Source organism: Danio rerio, chromosome 7 (genome assembly GCF_052040795.2).
Source record: "Danio rerio strain M-AB ecotype USA chromosome 7, GRCz13ab, whole genome shotgun sequence".
Taxonomy (NCBI): Eukaryota; Metazoa; Chordata; class Actinopteri; order Cypriniformes; family Danionidae; genus Danio; species Danio rerio.
Genome location: NC_141027.1, coordinates 54146638 through 54172483, shown reverse-complemented (window position 1 = coordinate 54172483; position 25846 = coordinate 54146638).

Sequence of the window (25846 nt, the reverse complement as noted above, 5' to 3'; positions counted from 1 at the left end):
GCCAGAGGGCATGCTGGGGCCTAGCTTGCAAGTCCAGGCAGAGAGGTGGACGCCTGGGTAGCTTGCTGGGGTCAGAGGCCCCTAAGTGGAGGGCAAGGGGGCAGCCTGGGGCGTCTAGTGCAAGTCCAGGGATAGAGGTGGACCCCTGGGTAGCTTGCTGGGGTCTGAGGCCCCTAGGTGGAGGGCCAGGGGGCACCCTGGGGCCTATCCTGCAAGTCCAGGAAGAGAGGTGGACCCCTGGGTAGCTTGCTGGGGTCAGAGGCCCCTGGGTGGAGGGCCATGGGGGACCCTGGGGCCTCTACTGCAAGTCCAGGGAGAATGGTGAACCCCTGGGTAGCTTGCTGGGGTCAGAAGCCCCTAGGTGGAGGGCCAGGGGGCACCCTGAGGCCTCTACTGCCAGTATAGGGAAAAAAGGTGGACCCCTGGGTAGTTTGCTGGGTCAGAGGCCCCTAGGTGGAGGGTCAAGTGGCACCTTGGGGCCTTTACTGCAAGGCCAGGGAGAGACATAGACCCCTGGATAGCTTTCTGGGGTCAGAGTCTCCTAGGTGGAGGGCCAGGGGACACCCTGGGGCCTATCCTGCAAGTCCAGGAAGAGAAGTGGACCCCTGGGTAGCTTGCTGGCTTCAGAGGCCCCTAGATGGAGGGCAAGGGGGGGACCCTGGGGCCTATACTGCAAGTCCAGGAAGAGAGGTGGACCCCTGGGTAGCTTTGTGGAGTCAGAGGCCCCTGGGTGGAGGGCCAGGGGGCACCCTGGGGCCTAAACTGCCAGTATAGGGAAAAAGGTGGACCCCTGGGTAGCTTGCTGGGGTCAGAGGCCCATAGGTGGAGGGCCAGGGCACACCCTGGGGCCTCTACTTCAAGTCCAGGGAGAGAGGTGGAACCCTGGGTAGCTTGCTGGGGTCAGAAGCCCCTAGGTGAAGGGCCAGGGGGCACCCTGGGGCCTAAACTGCCAGTATAGGGAAAAAGGTGGACCCCTGGGTAGCTTGCTGGGGTCAGAGGCCCATAGGTGGAGGGCCAGGGCACACCCTGGGGCCTCTACTGCAAGTCCAGGGAGAGAGGTGGACCCATGGGTAGCTTGCTGGGTCAGAGGCCCCTAGGTGGAGGGCCAAGTGGCACCCTGGGGCCTTTACTGCAAGTCCAGAGAGAGACGTAGACCCCTGGGTAGCTTGCTGGGGTCAGAGTCTCCTAGGTGGAGGGCCAGGGGACACCCTGGGGCCTATCCTGCAAGTCCAGGAAGAGAGGTGGACCCCTGGGTAGCTTGCTTGGGTCAGAAGCCCCTAGGTGGAGGCTCGGGGGGCACCTGGGGGCATCTGCTGCAAGTCCAGGCAGAGAGGTGTACCCCTGGGTAGCTTGCTGGGGTCAGAGGCCCCTAAGTGGAGTGCGAGGGGGCAGCCTGGGGCGTCTAGTGCAAGTCCAGGGAAAGAGATGGACCCCAGGGTAGCTTGCTCGGGTCAGAAGCCCATAGGTGGAGGGCCAGGGGACACCCTGGTGCCTATCCTGCAAGTCCAGGGAGAGAGGTGGACCCCTGGGTAGCTTGCTGGGGTCAGAGGCCACTAGGTGGAGGGCCAGAGGGCATGCTGGGGCCTAGCTTGCAAGTCCAGGCAGAGAGGTGGACCCCTGGGTAGCTTGCTGGGGTCAGAGGCCCCTAAGTGGAGGGCGAGGGGGCAGCCTGGGGCGTCTAGTGCAAGTCCAGGGAGAGAGGTGGACCCCTGGGTAGCTTGCTGGGGTCTGAGGCCCCTAGGTGGAGGGCCAGGGGGCACCCTGGGGCCTATCCTGCAAGTCCAGGAAGAGAGGTGGACCCCTGGGTAGCTTGCTGTTGTCAGAGGCCCCTGGGTGGAGGGCCATGGGGGACCCTGGGTCCTCTACTGCAAGTCCAGGGAGAGAGGTGGACCCCTGGGTAGCTTGCTGGGGTCAGAAGCCCCTAGGTGGAGGGCCAGGGGGCACCCTGAGGCCTCTACTGCCAGTATAGGGAAAAAGGTGGACCCCTGGGTAGTTTGCTGGGTCAGAGGCCCCTAGGTGGAGGGCCAAGTGGCACCCTGGGGCCTTTACTGCAAGTCCAGGGAGAGACATAGACCCCTGGGTAGCTTTCTGGGGTCAGAGTCTCCTAGGTGGAGGGCCAGGGGACACCCTGGGGCCTATCCTGCAAGTCCAGGAAGAGAAGTGGACCCCTGGGTAGCTTGCTGGGGTCAGAGGCCCCTAGGTGAAGGGTCGGGGGGCACCTTGGGGCCTCTGCTGCAAGTCCAGGCAGAGAGGTGTACCCCTGGGTAGCTTGCTGGGGTCAGAGGCCCCTAAGTGGAGTGCGAGGGGGCAGCCTGGGGCGTCTAGTGCAAGTCCAGGGAGAGAGCAGGACCCCTGGGTAGCTTGCTGGGATCAGAAGCCCCTAGGTGGGGGGCCAGGGGGCACCCTGGGGCCTATCCTGCAAGTCCAGGGAGAGAGGTGGTTCCCCTGGATAGCTTGCTGGGGTCAGAGGCCCCTGGGTGGAGGGCCAGGGGGCACCCTGGGGCCTCTACTGAAACTCCAGGGAGAGAGGTGGACCCCAGGGTAGCTTACTGGGTCCAGAGGCCTATAGGTGGAGGGCCAGGGGGCACCCTGGGGCCTATCCTGCAAGTCCAGGGAGAGAGGTGGACCCCTGGGTTGCTTGCTGGGGTCAGAGGCCACTAGATGGAGGGCCAGAGGGCATGCTGGGGCCTAGCTTGCAAGTCCAGGCAGAGAGGTGGACCCCTGGGTAGCTTGCTGGGGTCAGAGGCCCCTAAGTGGAGGGCGAGGGGGCAGCCTGGGGCGTCTAGTGCAAGTCCAGGGAGAGAGGTGGACCCCTGGGTAGCTTGCTGGGGTCTGAGGCCCCTAGGTGGAGGGCCAGGGGACACCCTGTGGCCTCTACTGCAAGTCCAGGGAGAGAGGTGGACCCCTGGGTAGCTTGCTGGGGTCATAGGCCCATAGGTGGTGGGCCATGGGGCACCCTGGTGCCTCTACTGCAAGTCCAGAGAGAGAGAGCTAGACCCCTGGGTAGCTTGCTGGGGTCAGAAGCCCATAGGTGGAGGGCCAGGGGGTCCCCTGGGGCCTATACTGCAAGTCCAGGGAGAGAAGTTGACCTCTCGGTAGCTTTCTGGGGTCACAGGCCCCTAGGTGGAGGGTCAATGGGCACCTTGGGTCCTATACGGCAAGTCCAGGGAGAGAGGTGGACCCCTGGGTAGCTTGCTTGGGTCTGAGGCTCCTAGGTGGAGGGTCAGGAGGCACCCTGGGGCCTCTACTGAAACTCAAGGGAGAGAAGTGGACCCCTGGGTAGCTTACTAGGGTCAGAGACCCCTAGGTGGAGGGCCAGCGGGCACCCTGGGGCCTATACTGCAAGTCCATAGAGAGAAGTGGACCCCTGGGTAGCTTGCTGGGGTCAGAGGCCCCTAGGTGAAGGGCCAGGGGGCATGCTGGGGCCTATACTGCAAGACCAGGGAGAGAGGTGGACCCCTGGGTAGCTTGCTGGGGTCAGAGGCCCCTAGATGGAGGGCCAGGGGGCATGCTGGGGCCTATCCTGCAAGTCCAGGCATAGAGGTGGACCCCTGGGTAGCTTGCTGGGGTCAGAGGCCCCTAAGTGGAGGGCGAGGGGGCATCCTGGGGCCTCTAATGCAAGTCCAGGGAGAGCGGTGGACCCCTGGGTAGCTTGCTGGGGTCTGAGGCCCCTAGGTGGAGGGCCAGGGGGCATGCTGGGGCCAATACTAAAACTCCAGGGAGAGAGGTGGACCCCTTGGTAGCTTGCTGGGGTCAGAGGCCCCTAGGTGGAGGGCCAGGGGGCACCCTGGGGCCTATACTGCAAGTCCAAGGAGAGAGGTGGACCCCTGGGTAGCTTGCTGGGGTCAGAGGCCCCTAGGTGGAGGGCCAAAGGGCACCCTGGGGCCTATCTTGCAAGTCCAGGGAGAGAGGTGGACCCCTGGGTAGCTTGCTGGGGCCAGAGGCCCCTAGGTGGAGGGCCATGGGGCACCCTGGGGCCTCTACTGTAAGTCCAGAGAGAGAAAGCTTGACCGCTGGGTAGCTTGCTGGGGTCATATGCCCCTAAGTGGAGTGCCAGGGGGCGTGCTGGGGCCTCTACTGAAACTCCAGGGAGAGAGGTGGACCCCAGGGTAGCTTGCTGGGGTCAGAGGCCCATAGGTGGAGGGCCAGGGGGCCCCCTGGGGCCTATCTTGCAAGTCCAGGGAGAGAGGTGGACCCCTGGGTAGCTTGATGGGGTCAGAGGACCCTAGGTGGAGGGCCAAGGGGCACCCTGGGGCCTCTACTGCAAGTCCAGTGAAAGAGGTGGACCCCTGGGTAGCTTGCTGGGGTCAGAGGCCCCTAGGTGGAGGGCCAGGAGACACCCTGGGGCCTCTACTGCAAGCCCAGGGTGAGAGCTGGACCCCTGGGTAGCTTGCTGGGGTCAGAGGCCCCTAGGTGGAGGGCCAGGGGGCACCCTGGGGCCTATCCTGCAAGTCCAGAAAGAGAGATGGACACCTGGGTAGCTTGCTGGCTTCAGAGGCCCCTAGGTGGAGGGCAAGGGGGGGACCCTGGGGCCTATACTGCAAGTCCAGGAAGAGAGGTGGACCCCTGGGTAGCTTGCTGGGGTCAGAGTCTCCTAGGTGGAGGGCCAGGGGACACCCTGGGGCCTATCCTGCAAGTCCAGGAAGAGAGGTGGACCCCTGGGTAGCTTGCTGGGGTCAGAGACCCCTAGGTGGAGGGTCGGGGGGCACCTTGGGGCATCTGCTGCAAGTCCAGGCAGAGAGGTGTACCCCTGGGTAGCTTGCTGGGGTCAGAGGCCCCTAAGTGGAGTGCGAGGGGCAGCCTGGGTCGTCTAGTGCAAGTCCAGGGAAAAAGGTGGACCCTTGGGTAGCTTGCTGGGGTCTGAGGCCCCTAGGTGGAGGGCCAGGGGGCACCCTGTGGCCTCTACTGAAACTCCAGGGAGAGAGGTGGACCTCAGGGTAGCTTGCTCGGGTCAGAAGCCCATAGGTGGAGGGCCAGGGGGCACCCTGGGGCCTATCCTGCAAGTCCAGGGAGAGAGGTGGACCCCTGGGTAGCTTGCTGGGGTCAGAGGCCACTAGGTGGAGGGCCAGAGGGCATGCTGGGGCCTAGCTTGCAAGTCCAGGCAGAGAGGTGGACGCCTGGGTAGCTTGCTGGGGTCAGAGGCCCCTAAGTGGAGGGCAAGGGGGCAGCCTGGGGCGTCTAGTGCAAGTCCAGGGATAGAGGTGGACCCCTGGGTAGCTTGCTGGGGTCTGAGGCCCCTAGGTGGAGGGCCAGGGGGCACCCTGGGGCCTATCCTGCAAGTCCAGGAAGAGAGGTGGACCCCTGGGTAGCTTGCTGGGGTCAGAGGCCCCTGGGTGGAGGGCCATGGGGGACCCTGGGGCCTCTACTGCAAGTCCAGGGAGAATGGTGAACCCCTGGGTAGCTTGCTGGGGTCAGAAGCCCCTAGGTGGAGGGCCAGGGGGCACCCTGAGGCCTCTACTGCCAGTATAGGGAAAAAAGGTGGACCCCTGGGTAGTTTGCTGGGTCAGAGGCCCCTAGGTGGAGGGTCAAGTGGCACCTTGGGGCCTTTACTGCAAGGCCAGGGAGAGACATAGACCCCTGGATAGCTTTCTGGGGTCAGAGTCTCCTAGGTGGAGGGCCAGGGGACACCCTGGGGCCTATCCTGCAAGTCCAGGAAGAGAAGTGGACCCCTGGGTAGCTTGCTGGCTTCAGAGGCCCCTAGATGGAGGGCAAGGGGGGGACCCTGGGGCCTATACTGCAAGTCCAGGAAGAGAGGTGGACCCCTGGGTAGCTTTGTGGAGTCAGAGGCCCCTGGGTGGAGGGCCAGGGGGCACCCTGGGGCCTAAACTGCCAGTATAGGGAAAAAGGTGGACCCCTGGGTAGCTTGCTGGGGTCAGAGGCCCATAGGTGGAGGGCCAGGGCACACCCTGGGGCCTCTACTTCAAGTCCAGGGAGAGAGGTGGAACCCTGGGTAGCTTGCTGGGGTCAGAAGCCCCTAGGTGAAGGGCCAGGGGGCACCCTGGGGCCTAAACTGCCAGTATAGGGAAAAAGGTGGACCCCTGGGTAGCTTGCTGGGGTCAGAGGCCCATAGGTGGAGGGCCAGGGCACACCCTGGGGCCTCTACTGCAAGTCCAGGGAGAGAGGTGGACCCATGGGTAGCTTGCTGGGTCAGAGGCCCCTAGGTGGAGGGCCAAGTGGCACCCTGGGGCCTTTACTGCAAGTCCAGAGAGAGACGTAGACCCCTGGGTAGCTTGCTGGGGTCAGAGTCTCCTAGGTGGAGGGCCAGGGGACACCCTGGGGCCTATCCTGCAAGTCCAGGAAGAGAGGTGGACCCCTGGGTAGCTTGCTTGGGTCAGAAGCCCCTAGGTGGAGGCTCGGGGGGCACCTGGGGGCATCTGCTGCAAGTCCAGGCAGAGAGGTGTACCCCTGGGTAGCTTGCTGGGGTCAGAGGCCCCTAAGTGGAGTGCGAGGGGGCAGCCTGGGGCGTCTAGTGCAAGTCCAGGGAAAGAGATGGACCCCAGGGTAGCTTGCTCGGGTCAGAAGCCCATAGGTGGAGGGCCAGGGGACACCCTGGTGCCTATCCTGCAAGTCCAGGGAGAGAGGTGGACCCCTGGGTAGCTTGCTGGGGTCAGAGGCCACTAGGTGGAGGGCCAGAGGGCATGCTGGGGCCTAGCTTGCAAGTCCAGGCAGAGAGGTGGACCCCTGGGTAGCTTGCTGGGGTCAGAGGCCCCTAAGTGGAGGGCGAGGGGGCAGCCTGGGGCGTCTAGTGCAAGTCCAGGGAGAGAGGTGGACCCCTGGGTAGCTTGCTGGGGTCTGAGGCCCCTAGGTGGAGGGCCAGGGGGCACCCTGGGGCCTATCCTGCAAGTCCAGGAAGAGAGGTGGACCCCTGGGTAGCTTGCTGTTGTCAGAGGCCCCTGGGTGGAGGGCCATGGGGGACCCTGGGTCCTCTACTGCAAGTCCAGGGAGAGAGGTGGACCCCTGGGTAGCTTGCTGGGGTCAGAAGCCCCTAGGTGGAGGGCCAGGGGGCACCCTGAGGCCTCTACTGCCAGTATAGGGAAAAAGGTGGACCCCTGGGTAGTTTGCTGGGTCAGAGGCCCCTAGGTGGAGGGCCAAGTGGCACCCTGGGGCCTTTACTGCAAGTCCAGGGAGAGACATAGACCCCTGGGTAGCTTTCTGGGGTCAGAGTCTCCTAGGTGGAGGGCCAGGGGACACCCTGGGGCCTATCCTGCAAGTCCAGGAAGAGAAGTGGACCCCTGGGTAGCTTGCTGGGGTCAGAGGCCCCTAGGTGAAGGGTCGGGGGGCACCTTGGGGCCTCTGCTGCAAGTCCAGGCAGAGAGGTGTACCCCTGGGTAGCTTGCTGGGGTCAGAGGCCCCTAAGTGGAGTGCGAGGGGGCAGCCTGGGGCGTCTAGTGCAAGTCCAGGGAGAGAGCAGGACCCCTGGGTAGCTTGCTGGGATCAGAAGCCCCTAGGTGGGGGGCCAGGGGGCACCCTGGGGCCTATCCTGCAAGTCCAGGGAGAGAGGTGGTTCCCCTGGATAGCTTGCTGGGGTCAGAGGCCCCTGGGTGGAGGGCCAGGGGGCACCCTGGGGCCTCTACTGAAACTCCAGGGAGAGAGGTGGACCCCAGGGTAGCTTACTGGGTCCAGAGGCCTATAGGTGGAGGGCCAGGGGGCACCCTGGGGCCTATCCTGCAAGTCCAGGGAGAGAGGTGGACCCCTGGGTTGCTTGCTGGGGTCAGAGGCCACTAGATGGAGGGCCAGAGGGCATGCTGGGGCCTAGCTTGCAAGTCCAGGCAGAGAGGTGGACCCCTGGGTAGCTTGCTGGGGTCAGAGGCCCCTAAGTGGAGGGCGAGGGGGCAGCCTGGGGCGTCTAGTGCAAGTCCAGGGAGAGAGGTGGACCCCTGGGTAGCTTGCTGGGGTCTGAGGCCCCTAGGTGGAGGGCCAGGGGACACCCTGTGGCCTCTACTGCAAGTCCAGGGAGAGAGGTGGACCCCTGGGTAGCTTGCTGGGGTCATAGGCCCATAGGTGGTGGGCCATGGGGCACCCTGGTGCCTCTACTGCAAGTCCAGAGAGAGAGAGCTAGACCCCTGGGTAGCTTGCTGGGGTCAGAAGCCCATAGGTGGAGGGCCAGGGGGTCCCCTGGGGCCTATACTGCAAGTCCAGGGAGAGAAGTTGACCTCTCGGTAGCTTTCTGGGGTCACAGGCCCCTAGGTGGAGGGTCAATGGGCACCTTGGGTCCTATACGGCAAGTCCAGGGAGAGAGGTGGACCCCTGGGTAGCTTGCTTGGGTCTGAGGCTCCTAGGTGGAGGGTCAGGAGGCACCCTGGGGCCTCTACTGAAACTCAAGGGAGAGAAGTGGACCCCTGGGTAGCTTACTAGGGTCAGAGACCCCTAGGTGGAGGGCCAGCGGGCACCCTGGGGCCTATACTGCAAGTCCATAGAGAGAAGTGGACCCCTGGGTAGCTTGCTGGGGTCAGAGGCCCCTAGGTGAAGGGCCAGGGGGCATGCTGGGGCCTATACTGCAAGACCAGGGAGAGAGGTGGACCCCTGGGTAGCTTGCTGGGGTCAGAGGCCCCTAGATGGAGGGCCAGGGGGCATGCTGGGGCCTATCCTGCAAGTCCAGGCATAGAGGTGGACCCCTGGGTAGCTTGCTGGGGTCAGAGGCCCCTAAGTGGAGGGCGAGGGGGCATCCTGGGGCCTCTAATGCAAGTCCAGGGAGAGCGGTGGACCCCTGGGTAGCTTGCTGGGGTCTGAGGCCCCTAGGTGGAGGGCCAGGGGGCATGCTGGGGCCAATACTAAAACTCCAGGGAGAGAGGTGGACCCCTTGGTAGCTTGCTGGGGTCAGAGGCCCCTAGGTGGAGGGCCAGGGGGCACCCTGGGGCCTATACTGCAAGTCCAAGGAGAGAGGTGGACCCCTGGGTAGCTTGCTGGGGTCAGAGGCCCCTAGGTGGAGGGCCAAAGGGCACCCTGGGGCCTATCTTGCAAGTCCAGGGAGAGAGGTGGACCCCTGGGTAGCTTGCTGGGGCCAGAGGCCCCTAGGTGGAGGGCCATGGGGCACCCTGGGGCCTCTACTGTAAGTCCAGAGAGAGAAAGCTTGACCGCTGGGTAGCTTGCTGGGGTCATATGCCCCTAAGTGGAGTGCCAGGGGGCGTGCTGGGGCCTCTACTGAAACTCCAGGGAGAGAGGTGGACCCCAGGGTAGCTTGCTGGGGTCAGAGGCCCATAGGTGGAGGGCCAGGGGGCCCCCTGGGGCCTATCTTGCAAGTCCAGGGAGAGAGGTGGACCCCTGGGTAGCTTGATGGGGTCAGAGGACCCTAGGTGGAGGGCCAAGGGGCACCCTGGGGCCTCTACTGCAAGTCCAGTGAAAGAGGTGGACCCCTGGGTAGCTTGCTGGGGTCAGAGGCCCCTAGGTGGAGGGCCAGGAGACACCCTGGGGCCTCTACTGCAAGCCCAGGGTGAGAGCTGGACCCCTGGGTAGCTTGCTGGGGTCAGAGGCCCCTAGGTGGAGGGCCAGGGGGCACCCTGGGGCCTATCCTGCAAGTCCAGAAAGAGAGATGGACACCTGGGTAGCTTGCTGGCTTCAGAGGCCCCTAGGTGGAGGGCAAGGGGGGGACCCTGGGGCCTATACTGCAAGTCCAGGGAGAGAGGTGGACCCCTGGGTAGCTTGCTGGGGTCAGAACCTCCTAGGTGGAGGGCCAGGGGACACCCTGGGGCCTATCCTGCAAGTCCAGGAAGAGAGGTGGACCCCTGGGTAGCTTGCTGGGGTCAGAGACCCCTAGGTGGAGGGTCGGGGGGCACCTTGGGGCATCTGCTGCAAGTCCAGGCAGAGAGGTGTACCCCTGGGTAGCTTGCTGGGGTCAGAGGCCCCTAAGTGGAGTGCGAGGGGGCAGCCTGGGTCGTCTAGTGCAAGTCCAGGGAAAGAGGTGGACCCTTGGGTAGCTTGCTGGGGTCTGAGGCCCCTAGGTGGAGGGCCAGGGGGCACCCTGGGGCCTATCCTGCAAGTCCAGGGAGAGAGGTGGACCCCTGGGTAGCTTGCTGGGGTCAGAGGCCACTAGGTGGAGGGCCAGAGGGCATGCTGGGGCCTAGCTTGCAAGTCCAGGCAGAGAGGTGGACGCCTGGGTAGCTTGCTGGGGTCAGAGGCCCCTAAGTGGAGGGCGAGGGGGCAGCCTGGGGCGTCTAGTGCAAGTCCAGGGATAGAGGTGGACCCCTGGGTAGCTTGCTTGGGTCTGAGGCCCCTAGGTGGAGGGCCAGGGGGCACCCTGGGGCCTATCCTGCAAGTCCAGGAAGAGAGGTGGACCCCTGGGTAGCTTGCTGGGGTCAGAGGCCCCTGGGTGGAGGGCCATGGGGGACCCTGGGGCCTCTACTGCAAGTCCAGGGAGAATGGTGAACCCCTGGGTAGCTTGCTGGGGTCAGAAGCCCCTAGGTGGAGGGCCAGGGGGCACCCTGAGGCCTCTACTGCCAGTATAGGGAAAAAAGGTGGACCCCTGGGTAGTTTGCTGGGTCAGAGGCCCCTAGGTGGAGGGTCAAGTGGCACCCTGGGGCCTTTACTGCAAGGCCAGGGAGAGACATAGACCCCTGGATAGCTTTCTGGGGTCAGAGTCTCCTAGGTGGAGGGCCAGGGGACACCCTGGGGCCTATCCTGCAAGTCCAGGAAGAGAAGTGGACCCCTGGGTAGCTTGCTGGCTTCAGAGGCCCCTAGGTGGAGGGCAAGGGGGGGACCCTGGGGCCTCTACTGCAAGTCCAGGAAGAGAGGTGGACCCCTGGGTAGCTTTCTGGAGTCAGAGGCCCCTGGGTGGAGGGCCAGGGGGCACCCTGGGGCCTAAACTGCCAGTATAGGGAAAAAGGTGGACCCCCGGGTAGCTTGCTGGGGTCAGAGGCCCATAGGTGGAGGGCCAGGGCACACCCTGGGGCCTCTACTTCAAGTCCAGGGAGAGAGGTGGACCCCTGGGTAGCTTGCTGGGGTCAGAAGCCCCTAGGTGAAGGGCCAGGGGGCACCCTGGGGCCTAAACTGCCAGTATAGGGAAAAAGGTGGACCCCTGGGTAGCTTGCTGGGGTCAGAGGCCCATAGGTGGAGGGCCAGGGCACACCCTGGGGCCTCTACTGCAAGTCCAGGGAGAGAGGTGGACCCATGGGTAGCTTGCTGGGTCAGAGGCCCCTAGGTGGAGGGCCAAGTGGCACCCTGGGGCCTTTACTGCAAGTCCAGAGAGAGACGTAGACCCCTGGGTAGCTTGCTGGGGTCAGAGTCTCCTAGGTGGAGGGCCAGGGGACACCCTGGGGCCTATCCTGCAAGTCCAGGAAGAGAGGTGGACCCCTGGGTAGCTTGCTGGGGTCAGAAGCCCCTAGGTGGAGGCTCGGGGGGCACCTGGGGGCATCTGCTGCAAGTCCAGGCAGAGAGGTGTACCCCTGGGTAGCTTGCTGGGGTCAGAGGCCCCTAAGTGGAGTGCGAGGGGGCAGCCTGGGGCGTCTAGTGCAAGTCCAGGGAAAGAGATGGACCCCAGGGTAGCTTGCTCGGGTCAGAAGCCCATAGGTGGAGGGCCAGGGGACACCCTGGTGCCTATCCTGCAAGTCCAGGGAGAGAGGTGGACCCCTGGGTAGCTTGCTGGGGTCAGAGGCCACTAGGTGGAGGGCCAGAGGGCATGCTGGGCCCTAGCTTGCAAGTCCAGGCAGAGAGGTGGACCCCTGGGTAGCTTGCTGGGGTCAGAGGCCCCTAGGTGGAGGGCCAGGGGGCACCCTGAGGCCTCTACTGCCAGTATAGGGAAAAAGGTGGACCCCTGGGTAGTTTGCTGGGTCAGAGGCCCCTAGGTGGAGGGCCAAGTGGCACCCTGGGGCCTTTACTGCAAGTCCAGGGAGAGACATAGACCCCTGGGTAGCTTTCTGGGGTCAGAGTCTCCTAGGTGGAGGGCCAGGGGACACCCTGGGGCCTATCCTGCAAGTCCAGGAAGAGAAGTGGACCCCTGGGTAGCTTGCTGGGGTCAGAGGCCCCTAGGTGAAGGGTCGGGGGGCACCTTGGGGCCTCTGCTGCAAGTCCAGGCAGAGAGGTGTACCCCTGGGTAGCTTGCTGGGGTCAGAGGCCCCTAAGTGGAGTGCGAGGGGGCAGCCTGGGGCGTCTAGTGCAAGTCCAGGGAGAGAGCAGGACCCCTGGGTAGCTTGCTGGGATCAGAAGCCCCTAGGTGGGGGGCCAGGGGGCACCCTGGGGCCTATCCTGCAAGTCCAGGGAGAGAGGTGGTTCCCCTGGGTAGCTTGCTGGGGTCAGAGGCCCCTGGGTGGAGGGCCAGGGGGCACCCTGGGGCCTCTACTGAAACTCCAGGGAGAGAGGTGGACCCCAGGGTAGCTTGCTGGGTCCAGAGGCCTATAGGTGGAGGGCCAGGGGGCACCCTGGGGCCTATCCTGCAAGTCCAGGGAGAGAGGTGGACCCCTGGGTTGCTTGCTGGGGTCAGAGGCCACTAGGTGGAGGGCCAGAGGGCATGCTGGGGCCTAGCTTGCAAGTCCAGGCAGAGAGGTGGACCCCTGGGTAGCTTGCTGGGGTCAGAGGCCCCTAAGTGGAGGGCGAGGGGGCAGCCTGGGGCGTCTAGTGCAAGTCCAGGGAGAGAGGTGGACCCCTGGGTAGCTTGCTGGGGTCTGATGCCCCTAGATGGAGGGCCAGGGGACACCCTGTGGCCTCTACTGCAAGTCCAGGGAGAGAGGTGGACCCCTGGGTAGCTTGCTGGGGTCATAGGCCCATAGGTGGTAGGCCATGGGGCACCCTGGTGCCTCTACTGCAAGTCCAGAGAGAGAGAGCTAGACCCCTGGGTAGCTTGCTGGGGTCAGAAGCCCATAGGTGGAGGGCCAGGGGGTCCCCTGGGGCCTATACTGCAAGTCCAGGGAGAGAAGTTGACCTCTCGGTAGCTTTCTGGGGTCAGAGGCCCCTAGGTGGAGGGTCAATGGGCACCTTGGGTCCTATACGGCAAGTCCAGGGAGAGAGGTGGACCCCTGGGTAGCTTGCTTGGGTCTGAGGCCCCTAGGTGGAGGGCCTGGGGGCACCCTGGGGCCTCTACTGAAATTCCAGGGAGAGAAGTGGACCCCTGGGTAGCTTGCTGGGGTCAGAGGCCCCTAGGTGGAGGGCCAGGAGGCACCCTGGGGCCTATACTGCAAGTCCAGGGAGAGAAGTATACCCCTCGGTAGCTTGCTAGGGTCAGAGGCCCCTAGGTGGAGGGCCAGGGGGCATGCTGGGGCCTATTCTGCAAGACCAGGGAGAGAGGTGGACCCCTGGGTAGCTTGCTGGGGTCAGAGGCCCCTAGGTGGAGGGCCAGGGGGCATGCTGGGGCCTATCCTGCAAGTCCAGGCAAAGAGGTGGACCCCTGGGTAGCTTGCTGGGGTCAGAGGCCCCTAAGTGGAGGGCGAGAGGGCAGCCTGGGGCCTCTAATGCAAGTCCAGGGAGAGAGGTGGACCCCTGGGTAGCTTGCTGGGGTCTGAGGCCCCTAGGTGGAGGGCCAGGGGGCACCCTGGGGCCAATAATGAAACTCCAGGGAGAGAAGTGGACCCCTGGGTAGCTTGCTGGGGTCAGAGGCCCCTAGGTGGAGGGTCAAGGGGCACCTTGGAGCGTATACGGCAAGTCCAGGGAGAGAGGTGGACCCCTTGGTAGCTTGCTGGGGTCAGAGGCCCCTAGGTGGAAGGCAAGGGGGCAACCTGGGGCCTATACTGCAAGACCAGGAAGAGAGGTGTACCGCTGGCTAGCTTGCTGGGGTCAGAAGCCCCTAGGTGGAGGGCCAGGGGGGCTTCCTGGGGCCTCTACTGCAAAACCAGAGAGAGAGCCTGACCCCTGGGTAGCTTGCTGGGGTCAGAAGTCCCTAGGTGAATGGCAAGGGGGCACCCTGGGGCCTATACTGCAAGCCCAGAGAGAGATTCTGACCCCTGGGTAGCTTGCTGGGGTCAGAGGCCCCTAAGTGAAGGGATAGGGGGCACCCTGGAGCCTATACCTCCAGTTTGGGGAGAGAGGTGGACCCCTGGGTAGCTTGCTGGGGTCAGAGGCCCCTAGGTGGAGGGCCAAGGGGCACCCTGGGGCCTAATCTGCAAGTCCAGGGAGAGAGGTGGACCCCTGGGTAGCTTGCTGGGGTCAAAGGCCCCTGGGTGGAGGGCCAGGGTGCACCCTGGGGCCTCTACTGCAATTCCAGGGAGAGAGGTTTACCCCTAGGTAGATTGCTGGGGTCAGAAGCCCCTAGGTGGAGGGCCAGGGGGCACCCTGGGGCCTATACTGCCAGTTTAGGGAAGAGGTGGACCCCTGGGTAGCTTGCTGGGGTCAGAGGCCCCTAGGTGGAGGGCCAAGGGGCAACCTGGGGCCTCTAATGCAAGTCCAGGGAGAGAGGTGGACCCCTGGGTAGCTTGCTGGGATCAGAGGCCCCTAGGTGGAAGGCAAGGGGGCACCCTGGGGCCTATACTGCAAGACCAGGAAGAGAGGTGTACCGCTGGCTAGCTTGCTGGGGTCAGAAGCCCCTAGGTGGAGGGCCAGGGGGGCACCCTGGGGCCTCTACTGCAAGCCCAGAGAGAGAGGCTGACCCCTGGGTAGCTTGCTGGGGTCAGAAGCCCCTAGGTGAATGGCAAGGGGGCACCCTGGGGCCTATACTGCAAGCCCAGAGAGAGAGCCTGACCCCTGGGTAGCTTGCTGGGGTCAGAGGCCCCTAGGTGAAGGGATAGGGGGCACCCTGGAGCCTATACCTCCAGTTTAGGGAGAGAGGTGGACCCCTGGGTGGCTTGCTGGGGTCAGAGGCCCCTAGATGGAGGGCCAGCGGGCACCCTGGGGCCTATACTGCCAGTTTAGGGAAAAAGGTGGACCCCTGGGTAGCGTGCTGGGGTCAGAGGCCCCTAGGTGGAGGGCAAGGGGGGCACCCTCGGGCCTATAATGCAAGTCAAGGAAGAGAGGTGGAACCCAGGGTAGCTTGCTGGGGTCAAAGGCCCCTAGGTGGAGGGAGAGGGGGTACCCTGCACTGCAAAAAATGCTTTTCTTGCTTAGATTTTTTGTCTTGTTTCTAGTCTAAATATCTAAAAATTGCTAAATCAAGAAGAATTTCCTAGACAAGCAAAACACATTGTCTCGTTTTGAGAAATAATATGCCAATATTAAGTGAGTTTTACCTTTAAATAAGCAAAATAATCTGCCAATGGGGTAAGCAAAATAATCTTGTTTTTTCTTTTGATGTAAGATCATTTTGCTTACCCCATTGGCAGATTATTTTGCTTATTTTAAGGAAAAACTCACTTAATATTGGCATATCATTTCTCAAAACGAGATAATGTGTTTTGCTTGCCTAGAAAATTCTTCTTGATTTAGGAATTTTTAGATATTTAGACTAGAAACAAGACAAAAAATCTAAGCAAGAAAAGCATTTTTTGCAGTGTGGGGCCTCTAATGCAAGTCCAGGGAGAGAGGTGGACCCCTGGGTAGCATGCTGGGGACAAAGGCCCCTAGGTGGAGGGCCAAAGGGCACCCAGGGGCCTATCCTGCAAGTCCAGAAAGAGAGGTGGACCCCTGGGTAGCTTGCTGGGGTCAGAACCCCTAGGTGGAGGGTCAGGGGGCACCTTGGGGCCTATACCGCAAGTCCAGGGAGAGAGGTGGACCCCAGGGTAGCTTGCTGGGGTCAGAGGCCCCTAGGTGGAGGGCCAAGTGGCACCCTGGGGCCTTTACTGCAAGTCCAGGGAGAGAAGTAGACCCCTGGGTAGCTTGCTGGGGTCAGAGTCTCCTAAGTGGAGGGTCAGGGGACACCCTGGGGCCTATCCTGCAAGTCCAGGAAGAGAGGTGGACCCCTAGGTAGCTTGCTGGGGTCAGAGGCCCCTAAGTGGAGTGTCGGGGGGCACCTTGGGGCCTAAATGGCAAGTCCAGGGAGAGAGGTGGACCTCTGGGTACCTTGCTGGGGTCAGAGGCCCCTAGGTGGAAGGCAAGGGGGGCACCCGGGGGCTTATACTGCAAGTCCAGGGAGAGAGGTGGACCCCTGGGTAGCTTGCTGGGGTCAGAGGTCCCTGGGTGGAGGGCCAGGGGGCACCCTGGGGCCTCTACTGCAAATCCAGTGAGAGAGGTGGACCCCTTGGTAGCTTGCTGGGGTCAGAGACCCCTAGGTGGAGGGCAAGGGGGGCACCCTGCGGCCTATTCTGCCAGTTTAGGGAGAGAGGTGAACCCTTGGGTAGCTTGCTGGGGTCAAAGGCCCCTAGGTGGAGGGCCAGGGGGCATGATGGGGTCTATCCTGCAAGTCCAGGCAGAGAGGTGGACCCCTGGGTAGCTTGCTGGGGTCAGAACCCCTAGGTGGAGGGTCAGGGGGCACCTTGGGGCCTATACCGCAAATCCAGGGAGAGATGGACCCCAGGGTAGCTTGCTGGGGTCAGAGGCCCCTAGGTGGAGGGCCAGGGGGCACCCTGGGGCCTATCCTGCAAGTCCAGGAAGAGAGGTGGACCCCTGGGTAGCTTGCTGGGGTCAGAGGCCCCTAGGTGGAGGGTCAGGGGGCACGTTGGGACCTATACGGCAAGTCCAGGCAGAGAGGTGGACCCCAGGATAGCTTGCTGGGGTCAGAGGCCCCTAGGTGGAGGGCCAAGGGGCACCCTGGGGCCTAATCTGCAAGTCCAGGGAGAGAGGTGGACCCCTGGGTAGCTTGCTGGGGTCAAAGGCCCCTGGGTGGAGGGCCAGGGTGCACCCTGGGGCCTCTACTGCAATTCCAGGGAGAGAGGTTTACCCCTAGGTAGATTGCTGGGGTCAGAAGCCCCTAGGTGGAGGGCCAGGGGGCACCCTGGGGCCTATACTGCCAGTTTAGGGAAAAAGGTGGACCCCTGGGTAGCTTGCTGGGGTCAGAGGCCCCTAGGTGGAGGGCCAAGGGGCAACCTGGGGCCTCTAATGCAAGTCCAGGGAGAGAGGTGGACCCCTGGGTAGCTTGCTGGGGTCAGAGGCCCCTAGGTGGAGGGCAAGGGGGCACCCTGGGGCCTATACTGCAAGTCCAGGGAGAGAGGTGGACCCTTGGGTAGCTTGCTGGGGTCAGAGGCCCCTAGGTGAAGGGATAGGGGGGCACCCTGGGGCCTATCCTGCAAGTCCAGGAAGAGAGGTGGACCCCTGGGTAAATTGCTGGGGTCAGAGGCCCCTAAGTGGAGGGTCAGGGGGCACGTTGGGACCTATACGGCAAGTCCAGGCAGAGAGGTGGACCCCAGGATAGCTTGCTGGGGTCAGAGGCCCCTAGTTGGAGGGCCAGAGGGAACTCTGGGGCCTCTACTGCAAGTCCAGAGAGAGAGGTGGACCCCTTGGTAGCTTGCTGGGGTCAGAGGTCCTAGGTGGAGGGCCAAGGGGCACCCTTGGGTGTCTACTGCAGGTCCAGGGAGACAGGTGGACCCCTTGGTAGCTTGCTGGGGTCAGAGGCCCCTAGGTGGAGGGCCAAGGGGCACCCTTGGGTGTCTACTGCAAGTCCAGGGAGACAGGTGGACCCCTGGGTAGCTTGCTGGTGTCAGAGGCCGCTAGGTAAATGGGAAAGGGGGCACCCTGGTTCCTATACTGCAAGTCCAGGGAGAGAGGTGGACCCCTGGGTAGCTTGCTGAGGTAAGAGGCCTCTAGGTGGGGGGTTAGGGGGCACCTTGGGGCCTATACGGCAAGTCCAGGAAGAGAGGTAGACCCCAAGGTAGCTTGCTGGGGTCAAAGGACACTAAGTGGAGAGCCAAAGAGCACCCTGGGGCCTATCCTGCAAGTCCAGGAAGAGAGGTGTACCCCTGGGTAGCTTGCTGGCGTAAGAGGACCCTAGGTGGAGGGCCAAGGGGCACCCTGGGGCCTATACTGCAAGTCCAAGGAGAGAGGTGGACCCCTGGGTAGCTTGCTGGGGTCAGAGGCCCCTTGGTGGAGGGCCAAGGGGAAACCTGGGGCCTATCCTGCAAGTCCAGGAAGAGAGGAGGACCCCTGGGTAGCATGCTGGGGTCAGAGGCCCCTAGGTGGAGGGCCAAGGGGCACCCTGGGGCCTAGACTGCAAGTCCAGGGAGAGAGGTGGACCCCTGGGTAGCTTGCTGGGGTCAGAGGCCCCTGGGTGGAGGGCCAGGGGGCACCCTGGGGCCTCTACTGCAAGTCCAGGGAGAGAGGTGGACCTCTGGGTAGCTTGCTGGGGTCAGAAGACCCTAGGTGGAGGGCCAGGGGGCACTTTGGGGCCTATTCTGCAAGTCCAGGGAGAGAGGTGGACCCCTGGGTAGCTTGCTGGGGTCAGAGGCCCCTAAGTGGAGGGCGAGGGGGCAGCCTGGGGCGTCTAGTGCAAGTCCAGGGAGAGAGGTGGACCCCTGGGTATCTTGCTGGGGTCTGAGGCCCCTAGGTGGAGGGCCAGGGGACACCCTGTGGCCTCTACTGCAAGTCCAGTTAGAGAGGTGGACCCCTGGGTAGCTTGCTGGGGTCATAGGCCCATAGGTGGTGGGCCATGGGGCACCCTGGTGCCTCTACTGCAAGTCCAGAGAGAGAGAGCTGGACCCCTGGGTAGCTTTCTGGGGACAGAGGGCCAGGGGGCCCCTGGGGCCTATACTGCAAGTCCAGGGAGAGAAGTATACCCCTCGGTAGCTTGCTGGGGTCAGAGGCCCCTACGTGGAGGGCCAGGGGGCATGCTGGGGCCTATACTGCAAGACCAGGAAGAGAGGTGGACCCCTGGGTAGCTTGCTGGGGTCAGAGGCCCCTAGGTGGAGGGCCAGGGGGCATGCTGGGGCCTATCCTGAAAGTCCAGGCAAAGAGGTGGACCCCTGGGTAGCTTGCTGCGGTCAGAGGCCCCTAAGTGGAGGGCGAGGGGGCAGCCTGGGGCCTCTAATGCAAGTCCAGGGAGAGAAGTATACCCCTCGGTAGCTTGCTGGGGTCAAAGGCCCCTAGGTGGAGGGCCAGGGGGCACCCTGGGGCCTCTACTGCAAGTCCAGGGAGAGAGCTGGACCCCTGTGTAGCTTGCTGGGGTCAAAGGCCCCTAGGTGGAGGGCCAAGTATCACCTTGGGGCCTATCCTGTGAGACCAGAGAGATAGAAGGACCCCTGGGTAGCTTGCTGGGGTCAGAGGCCCCTAGGTGGAGGGCCAGGAGACACCCTGGGGCCTCTACTGCAAGTCCAGGGTGAGAGCTGGACCCCTGGGTAGCGTGCTGGGGTCAGAGGCCCCTAGGTGGAGGGCCAGGGGGCACCCTGGGGCCTATCCTGCAAGTCCAGGAAGAGAGGTGGACCCCTGGGCAGCTTGCTGGCTTCAGAGGCCCCTAGGTGGAGGGCAAGGGGGGGACCCTGGGGCCTATACTGCAAGTCCAGGGAGAGAGGTGGACCCCTGGGTAGCTTTCTGGAGTCAGAGGCCCCTGGGTGGAGGGCCAGGGGGCACCCTGGGGCCTCTAGTGCAAGTCCAGGGAGAGAGGTGGACCCCTGGGTAGCTTGCTGGGGTCAGAAGCCCCTAGGTGGAGGGCCAGGGGGCACCCTGGGGCCTATACTGCCAGTATAGGGAAAAAGGTGGACCCCTGGGTAGCTTGCTGGGGTCAGAGGCTTATAGGTGGAGGGCCAGGGGACACCCTGGGGCCTCTACTGCAAGTCCAGGGAGAGAGGTGGACCCATGGGTAGCTTGCTGGGTCAGAGACCCCTAGGTGGAGGGCTAAGTGGCACCCTGGGGCCTTTACTGCAATTCCAGCGAGAGAAGTAGACCCCTGGGTAGCTTGCTGGGGTCAGAGTCTCCTAGGTGGAGGGCCAGGGGACACCCTGGGGCCTATCCTGCAAGTCCAGGAAGAGAGGTGGACCCCTGGGTAGCTTGCTGGGGTCAGAGGCCCCTAGGTGGAGGGTCGGGGGGCACCTTGGGGCATCTGCTGCAAGTCCAGGCAGAGAGGTGTACCCCTGGGTAGCTTGCTGGGGTCAGAGGCCCCTAAGTGGAAAGCGAGGGGGCAGCCTGGGGCGTCAAGTGCAAGTCCAGGGAAAGAGGTGGACCCCTGGGTAGCTTGCTGGGGTCTGAGGCCCCTAGGTGGAGGGCCAGGGGGCACCCTGGGGCCTCTACTGAAAGTCCAGGGAGAGAGGTGGTCCCCAGGGTAGCTTGCTCGGGTCAGAAACCCATAGGTGGAGGGCCAGGGGGCACCCTGGGGCCTCTACTGCAAGTCCAGGGAGAGAGCTGGACCCCTGTGTAGCTTGCTGGGGTCAAAGGCCCCTAGGTGGAGGGCCAAGTATCACCTTGGGGCCTATCCTGTGAGACCAGAGAGATAGAAGGACCCCTGGGTAGCTTGCTGGGGTCAGAGGCCCCTAGGTGGAGGGCCAGGAGACACCCTGGGGCCTCTACTGCAAGTCCAGGGTGAGAGCTGGACCCCTGGGTAGCGTGCTGGGGTCAGAGGCCCCTAGGTGGAGGGCCAGGGGGCACCCTGGGGCCTATCCTGCAAGTCCAGGAAGAGAGGTGGACCCCTGGGCAGCTTGCTGGCTTCAGAGGCCCCTAGGTGGAGGGCAAGGGGGGGACCCTGGGGCCTATACTGCAAGTCCAGGGAGAGAGGTGGACCCCTGGGTAGCTTTCTGGAGTCAGAGGCCCCTGGGTGGAGGGCCAGGGGGCACCCTGGGGCCTCTAGTGCAAGTCCAGGGAGAGAGGTGGACCCCTGGGTAGCTTGCTGGGGTCAGAAGCCCCTAGGTGGAGGGCCAGGGGGCACCCTGGGGCCTATACTGCCAGTATAGGGAAAAAGGTGGACCCCTGGGTAGCTTGCTGGGGTCAGAGGCTTATAGGTGGAGGGCCAGGGGACACCCTGGGGCCTCTACTGCAAGTCCAGGGAGAGAGGTGGACCCATGGGTAGCTTGCTGGGTCAGAGACCCCTAGGTGGAGGGCTAAGTGGCACCCTGGGGCCTTTACTGCAATTCCAGCGAGAGAAGTAGACCCCTGGGTAGCTTGCTGGGGTCAGAGTCTCCTAGGTGGAGGGCCAGGGGACACCCTGGGGCCTATCCTGCAAGTCCAGGAAGAGAGGTGGACCCCTGGGTAGCTTGCTGGGGTCAGAGGCCCCTAGGTGGAGGGTCGGGGGGCACCTTGGGGCATCTGCTGCAAGTCCAGGCAGAGAGGTGTACCCCTGGGTAGCTTGCTGGGGTCAGAGGCCCCTAAGTGGAAAGCGAGGGGGCAGCCTGGGGCGTCAAGTGCAAGTCCAGGGAAAGAGGTGGACCCCTGGGTAGCTTGCTGGGGTCTGAGGCCCCTAGGTGGAGGGCCAGGGGGCACCCTGGGGCCTCTACTGAAAGTCCAGGGAGAGAGGTGGTCCCCAGGGTAGCTTGCTCGGGTCAGAAACCCATAGGTGGAGGGCCAGGGGGCACCCAGGGGCCTATCCTGCAAGTCCAGGGAGAGAGGTGGACCCCTAGGTAGCTTGCTGGGGTCAGAGGCCACTAGGTGGAGGGCCAGAGGGCATGCTGGGGCCTAGCTTGCAAGTCTAGGCAGAGAGGTGGACCCCTGGGTAGCTTGCTGGGGTCAGAGGCCCCTAAGTGGAGGGCGAGGGGGCAGCCTGGGGCGTCTAGTGCAAGTCCAGGGAGAGAGGTGGACCCCTGGGTAGCTTGCTGGGGTCTGAGGCCCCTAGGTGGAGGGCCAGGGGGCACCCTGGGGCCTATCCTGCAAGTCCAGGAAGAGAGGTGGACCCCTGGGTAGCTTGCTGGGGTCAGAGGCCCCTGGGTGGAGGGCCATGGGGGACCCTGGGGCCTCTACTGCAAGTCCAGGGAGAGAGGTGAACCCCTGGGTAGCTTGCTGGGGTCAGAAGCCCCTAGGTGGAGGGCCAGGGGGCACCCTGAGGCCTCTACTGCCAGTATAGGGAAAAAGGTGGACCCCTGGGTAGTTTGCTGGGTCAGAGGCCCCTAGGTGGAGGGTCAAGTGGCACCCTGGGGCCTTTACTGCAAGGCCAGGGAGAGACATAGACCCCTGGGTAGCTTTCTGGGGTTAGAGTCTCCTAGGTGGAGGGCCAGGGGACACCCTGGGGCCTATCCTGCAAGTCCAGGAAGAGAAGTGGACCCCTGGGTAGCTTGCTGGCTTCAGAGGCCCCTAGGTGGAGGGCAAGGGGGGGGGGACCCTGGGGCCTATACTGCAAGTCCAGGGAGAGAGGTGGACCCCTGGGTAGCTTTCTGGAGTCAGAGGCCCCTGGGTGGAGGGCCAGGGGGCACTCTGGGGCCTCTTCTGCAAGTCCAGGGAGAGAGGTGGACCCCTGGGTAGCTTGCTGGGGTCAGAAGCCCCTAGGTGGAGGGCCAGGGGGCACCCTGGGGCCTATACTGCCAGTATAGGGAAAAAGGTGGACCCCTGGGTAGCTTGCTGGGGTCAGAGGCCCATAGGTGGAGTGCGAGGGGGCAGCCTGGGGCGTCTAGTGCAAGTCCAGGGAAAGAGGTGGACCCCTGGGTAGCTTGCTGGGGTCTGAGGCCCCTAGGTGGAGGGTCAGGGGGCACCCTGGGGCCTCTACTGAAACTCCAGGGAGAGAGGTGGACCCCAGGGTAGCTTGCTCGGGTCAGAAGCCCATAGGTGGAGGGCCAGGGGGCACTCTGGGGCCTATCCTGCAAGTCCAGGGAGAGAGGTGGACCCCTGGGTAGCTTGCTGGGGTCAGAGGCCACTAGGTGGAGGGCCAGAGGGCATGCTGGGGCCTAGCTTGCAAGTCCAGGCAGAGAGGTGGACCCCTGGGTAGCTTGCTGGGGTCAGAGGCCCCTAAGTGGAGGGCGAGGGGGCAGCCTGGGGCGTCTAGTGCAAGTCCAGGGAGAGAGCTGGACCCCTGGGTAGCTTGCTGGGGTCTGAGGCCCCTAGGTGGAGGGCCAGGGGGCACCCTGGGGCATATCCTGCAAGTCCAGGAAGAGAGGTGGACCCCTGGGTAGCTTGCTGGGGTCAGAGGCCCCTGGGTGGAGGGCCATGGGGGACCCTGGGGCCTCTACTGCAAGTCCAGGGAGAGAGGTGAACCCCTGGGTAGCTTGCTGGGGTCAGAAGCCCCTAGGTGGAGGGCCAGGGGGCACCCTGAGGCCTCTACCGCCAGTATAGGGAAAAAGGTGGACCCCTGGGTAGTTTGCTGGGTCAGAGGCCCCTAGGTGGAGGGTCAAGTGGCACCCTGGGGCCTTTAATGCAAGGCCAGGGAGAGACATAGACCCCTGGGTAGCTTTCTGGGGTCAGAGTCTCCTAGGTGGAGGGCCAGGGGACAACCTGGGGCCTATCCTGCAAGTCCAGGAAGAGAAGTGGACCCCTGGGTAGCTTGCTGGCTTCAGAGGCCCCTAGGTGGAGGGCAAGGGGGGGGACCCTGGGGCCTATACTGCAAGTCCAGGGAGAGAGGTGGACCCCTGGGTAGCTTTCTGGAGTCAGAGGCCCCTGGGTGGAGGGCCAGGGGGCACCCTGGGGCCTCTACTGCAAGTCCAGGGAGAGAGGTGGACCCCTGGGTAGCTTGCTGGGGTCAGAAGCCCCTAGGTGGAGGGCCAGGGGGCACCCTGGGGCCTATACTGCCAGTATAGGGGAAAAGGTGGACCCCTGGGTAGCTTGCTGGGGTCAGAGGCCCATAGGTGGAGTGCCAGGGCACACCCTGGGGCCTCTACTGCAAGTCCAGGAAGAGAGGTGGACCCATGGGTAGCTTGCTGGGTCAGAGGCCCCTAGGTGGAGGGCCAAGTGGAACCCTGGGGCCTTTACTGCAAGTCCAGCGAGAGACGTAGACCCCTGGGTAGCTTGCTGGGGTCAGAGTCTCCTAGGTGGAGGGCCAGGGGACGCCCTGGGGCCTATCCTGCAAGTCCAGGAAGAGAGGTGGACCCCTGGGTAGCTTGCTGGGGTCAGAGTCCCCTAGGTGGAGGGTCGGGGGGCACCTTGGGGCATCTGCTGCAAGTCCAGGCAGAGAGGTGTACCCCTGGGTAGCTTGCTGGGGTCAGAGGCCCCTAAGTGGAGTGCGAGGGGGCAGCCTGGGGCGTCTAGTGCAAGTCCAGGGAAAGAGGTGGACCCCTGGGTAGCTTGCTGGGGTCTGAGGCCCATAGGTGGAGGGCCAGGGGCCACCCTGGGGCCTCTACTTAATCTCCAGGGAGAGAGGTGGACCCCAGGGTAGCTTGCTCGGGTCAGAAGCCCATAGGTGGAGGGCCAGGGGGCACCCTGGTGCCTATCCTGCAAGTCCAGGGAGAGAGGTGGACCCCTGGGTAGCTTGCTGGGGTCAGAGGCCACTATGTGGAGGGCCAGAGGGCATGCTGGGGCCTAGCTTGCAAGTCCAGGCAGAGAGGTGGACCCCTGGGTAGATTGCTGCGGTCAGAGGCCCCTAAGTGGAGGGCGAGGGGGCAGCCTGGGGCGTCTAGTGCAAGTCCAGGGAGAGAGGTGGACCCCTGGGTAGCTTGCTGGGGTCTGAGGCCCCTTGGTGGAGGGCCAGGGGGCACCCTGGGGCCTATACTGCAAGTCCAGGAAGAGAGGTGGACCCCTGGGTAGCTTGCTGGGGTCAAAGGCCCCTGGGTGGAGGGCCATGGGGGACCCTGGGGCCTCTACTGCAAGTCCAGGGAGAGAGGTGGACCCCTGGGTAGCTTGCTGGGGTCAGAAGCCCCTAGGTGGAGGGCCAGGGGGCACCCTGAGGCCTCTACTGCCAGTATAGGGAAAAAGGTGGACCCCTGGGTAGTTTGCTGGGTCAGAGGCCCCTAGGTGGAGGGCCAAGTGGCACCCTGGGGCCTTTACTGCAAGTCCAGGGAGAGACATAGACCCCTGGGTAGCTTTCTGGGGTCAGAGTCTCCTAGGTGGAGGGCCAGGGGACACCCTGGGGCCTATCCTGCAAGTCCAGGAAGAGAAGTGGACCCCTGGGTAGCTTGCTGGGGTCAGAGGCCCCTAGGTGGAGGGTCGGGGGGCACCTTGGGGCCTCTGCTGCAAGTCCAGGCAGAGAGGTGTACCCCTGGGTAGCTTGCTGGAGTCAGAGGCCCCTAAGTGGAGTGCGAGGGGGCAGCCTGGGGCGTCTAGTGCAAGTCCAGGGAGAGAGCTGGACCCCTGGGTAGCTTGCTGGGATCAGAAGCCCCTAGGTGGGGGGCCAGGGGGCACCCTGGGGCCTATCCTGCAAGTCCAGGGAGAGAAGTGGGCCCCTGGGTAGCTTGCTGGGGTCAGAGGCCCCTGGGTGGAGGGCCAGGGGGCACCCTGGGGCCTCTACTGAAACTCCAGGGAGAGAGGTGGACCCCTGGGTAGCCTGCTGGGGTCAGAGGCCCCTAAGTGGAGGGCGAGGGGGCAGCCTGGGGCGTCTAGTGCAAGTCCAGGGAGAGAGGTGGACCCCTGGGTAGCTTGCTGGGGTCTGAGGCCCCTAGGTGGAGGGCCAGGGGACACCCTGTGGCCTTTACTGCAAGTCCAGGGAGAGAGGTGGACCCCTGGGTAGCTTGCTGGGGTCATAGGCCCATAGGTGGTGTGCCATGGGGCACACTGGTGCCTCTACTGCAAGTCCAGAGAGAGAGAGCTGGACCCCTGGGTAGCTTGCTGGGGTCAGAAGCCCATAGGTGGAGGGCCAGGGGGTCCCCTGGGGCCTATACTGCAAGTCCAGGGAGAGAAGTGGACCCCTGGGTAGCTTGCTGTGGTCAGAGGCCCCTAGGTGGAGGGCCAGGGGGCACCCTGGGGCCTATACTGCAAGTCCAGGGAGAGAAGTATACCCCTCGGTAGCTAGCTGGGGTCAGAGGCCCCTAGGTGGAGGGCCAGGGGGCATGCTGGGGCCTATACTGCAAGACCAGGGAGAGAGGTGGACCCCTGGGTAGCTTGCTGAGGTCAGAGTCCCCTAGGTGGAGGGCCAGGGGGCATGCTGGGGCCTATCCTGCAAGTCCAGGCAAAGAGGTGGACCCCTGGGTAGCTTGCTGGGGTCAGACGCCCCTAAGTGGAGGGCGAGGGGGCAGCCTGGGGCCTCTAATGCAAGTCCAGGGAGAGAGGTGGACCCCTGGGTAGCTTGCTGGGGTCTGAGGCCCATAGGTGGAGGGCCAGATGGCACCCTGGGGCCTATCCTGCAAGTCCA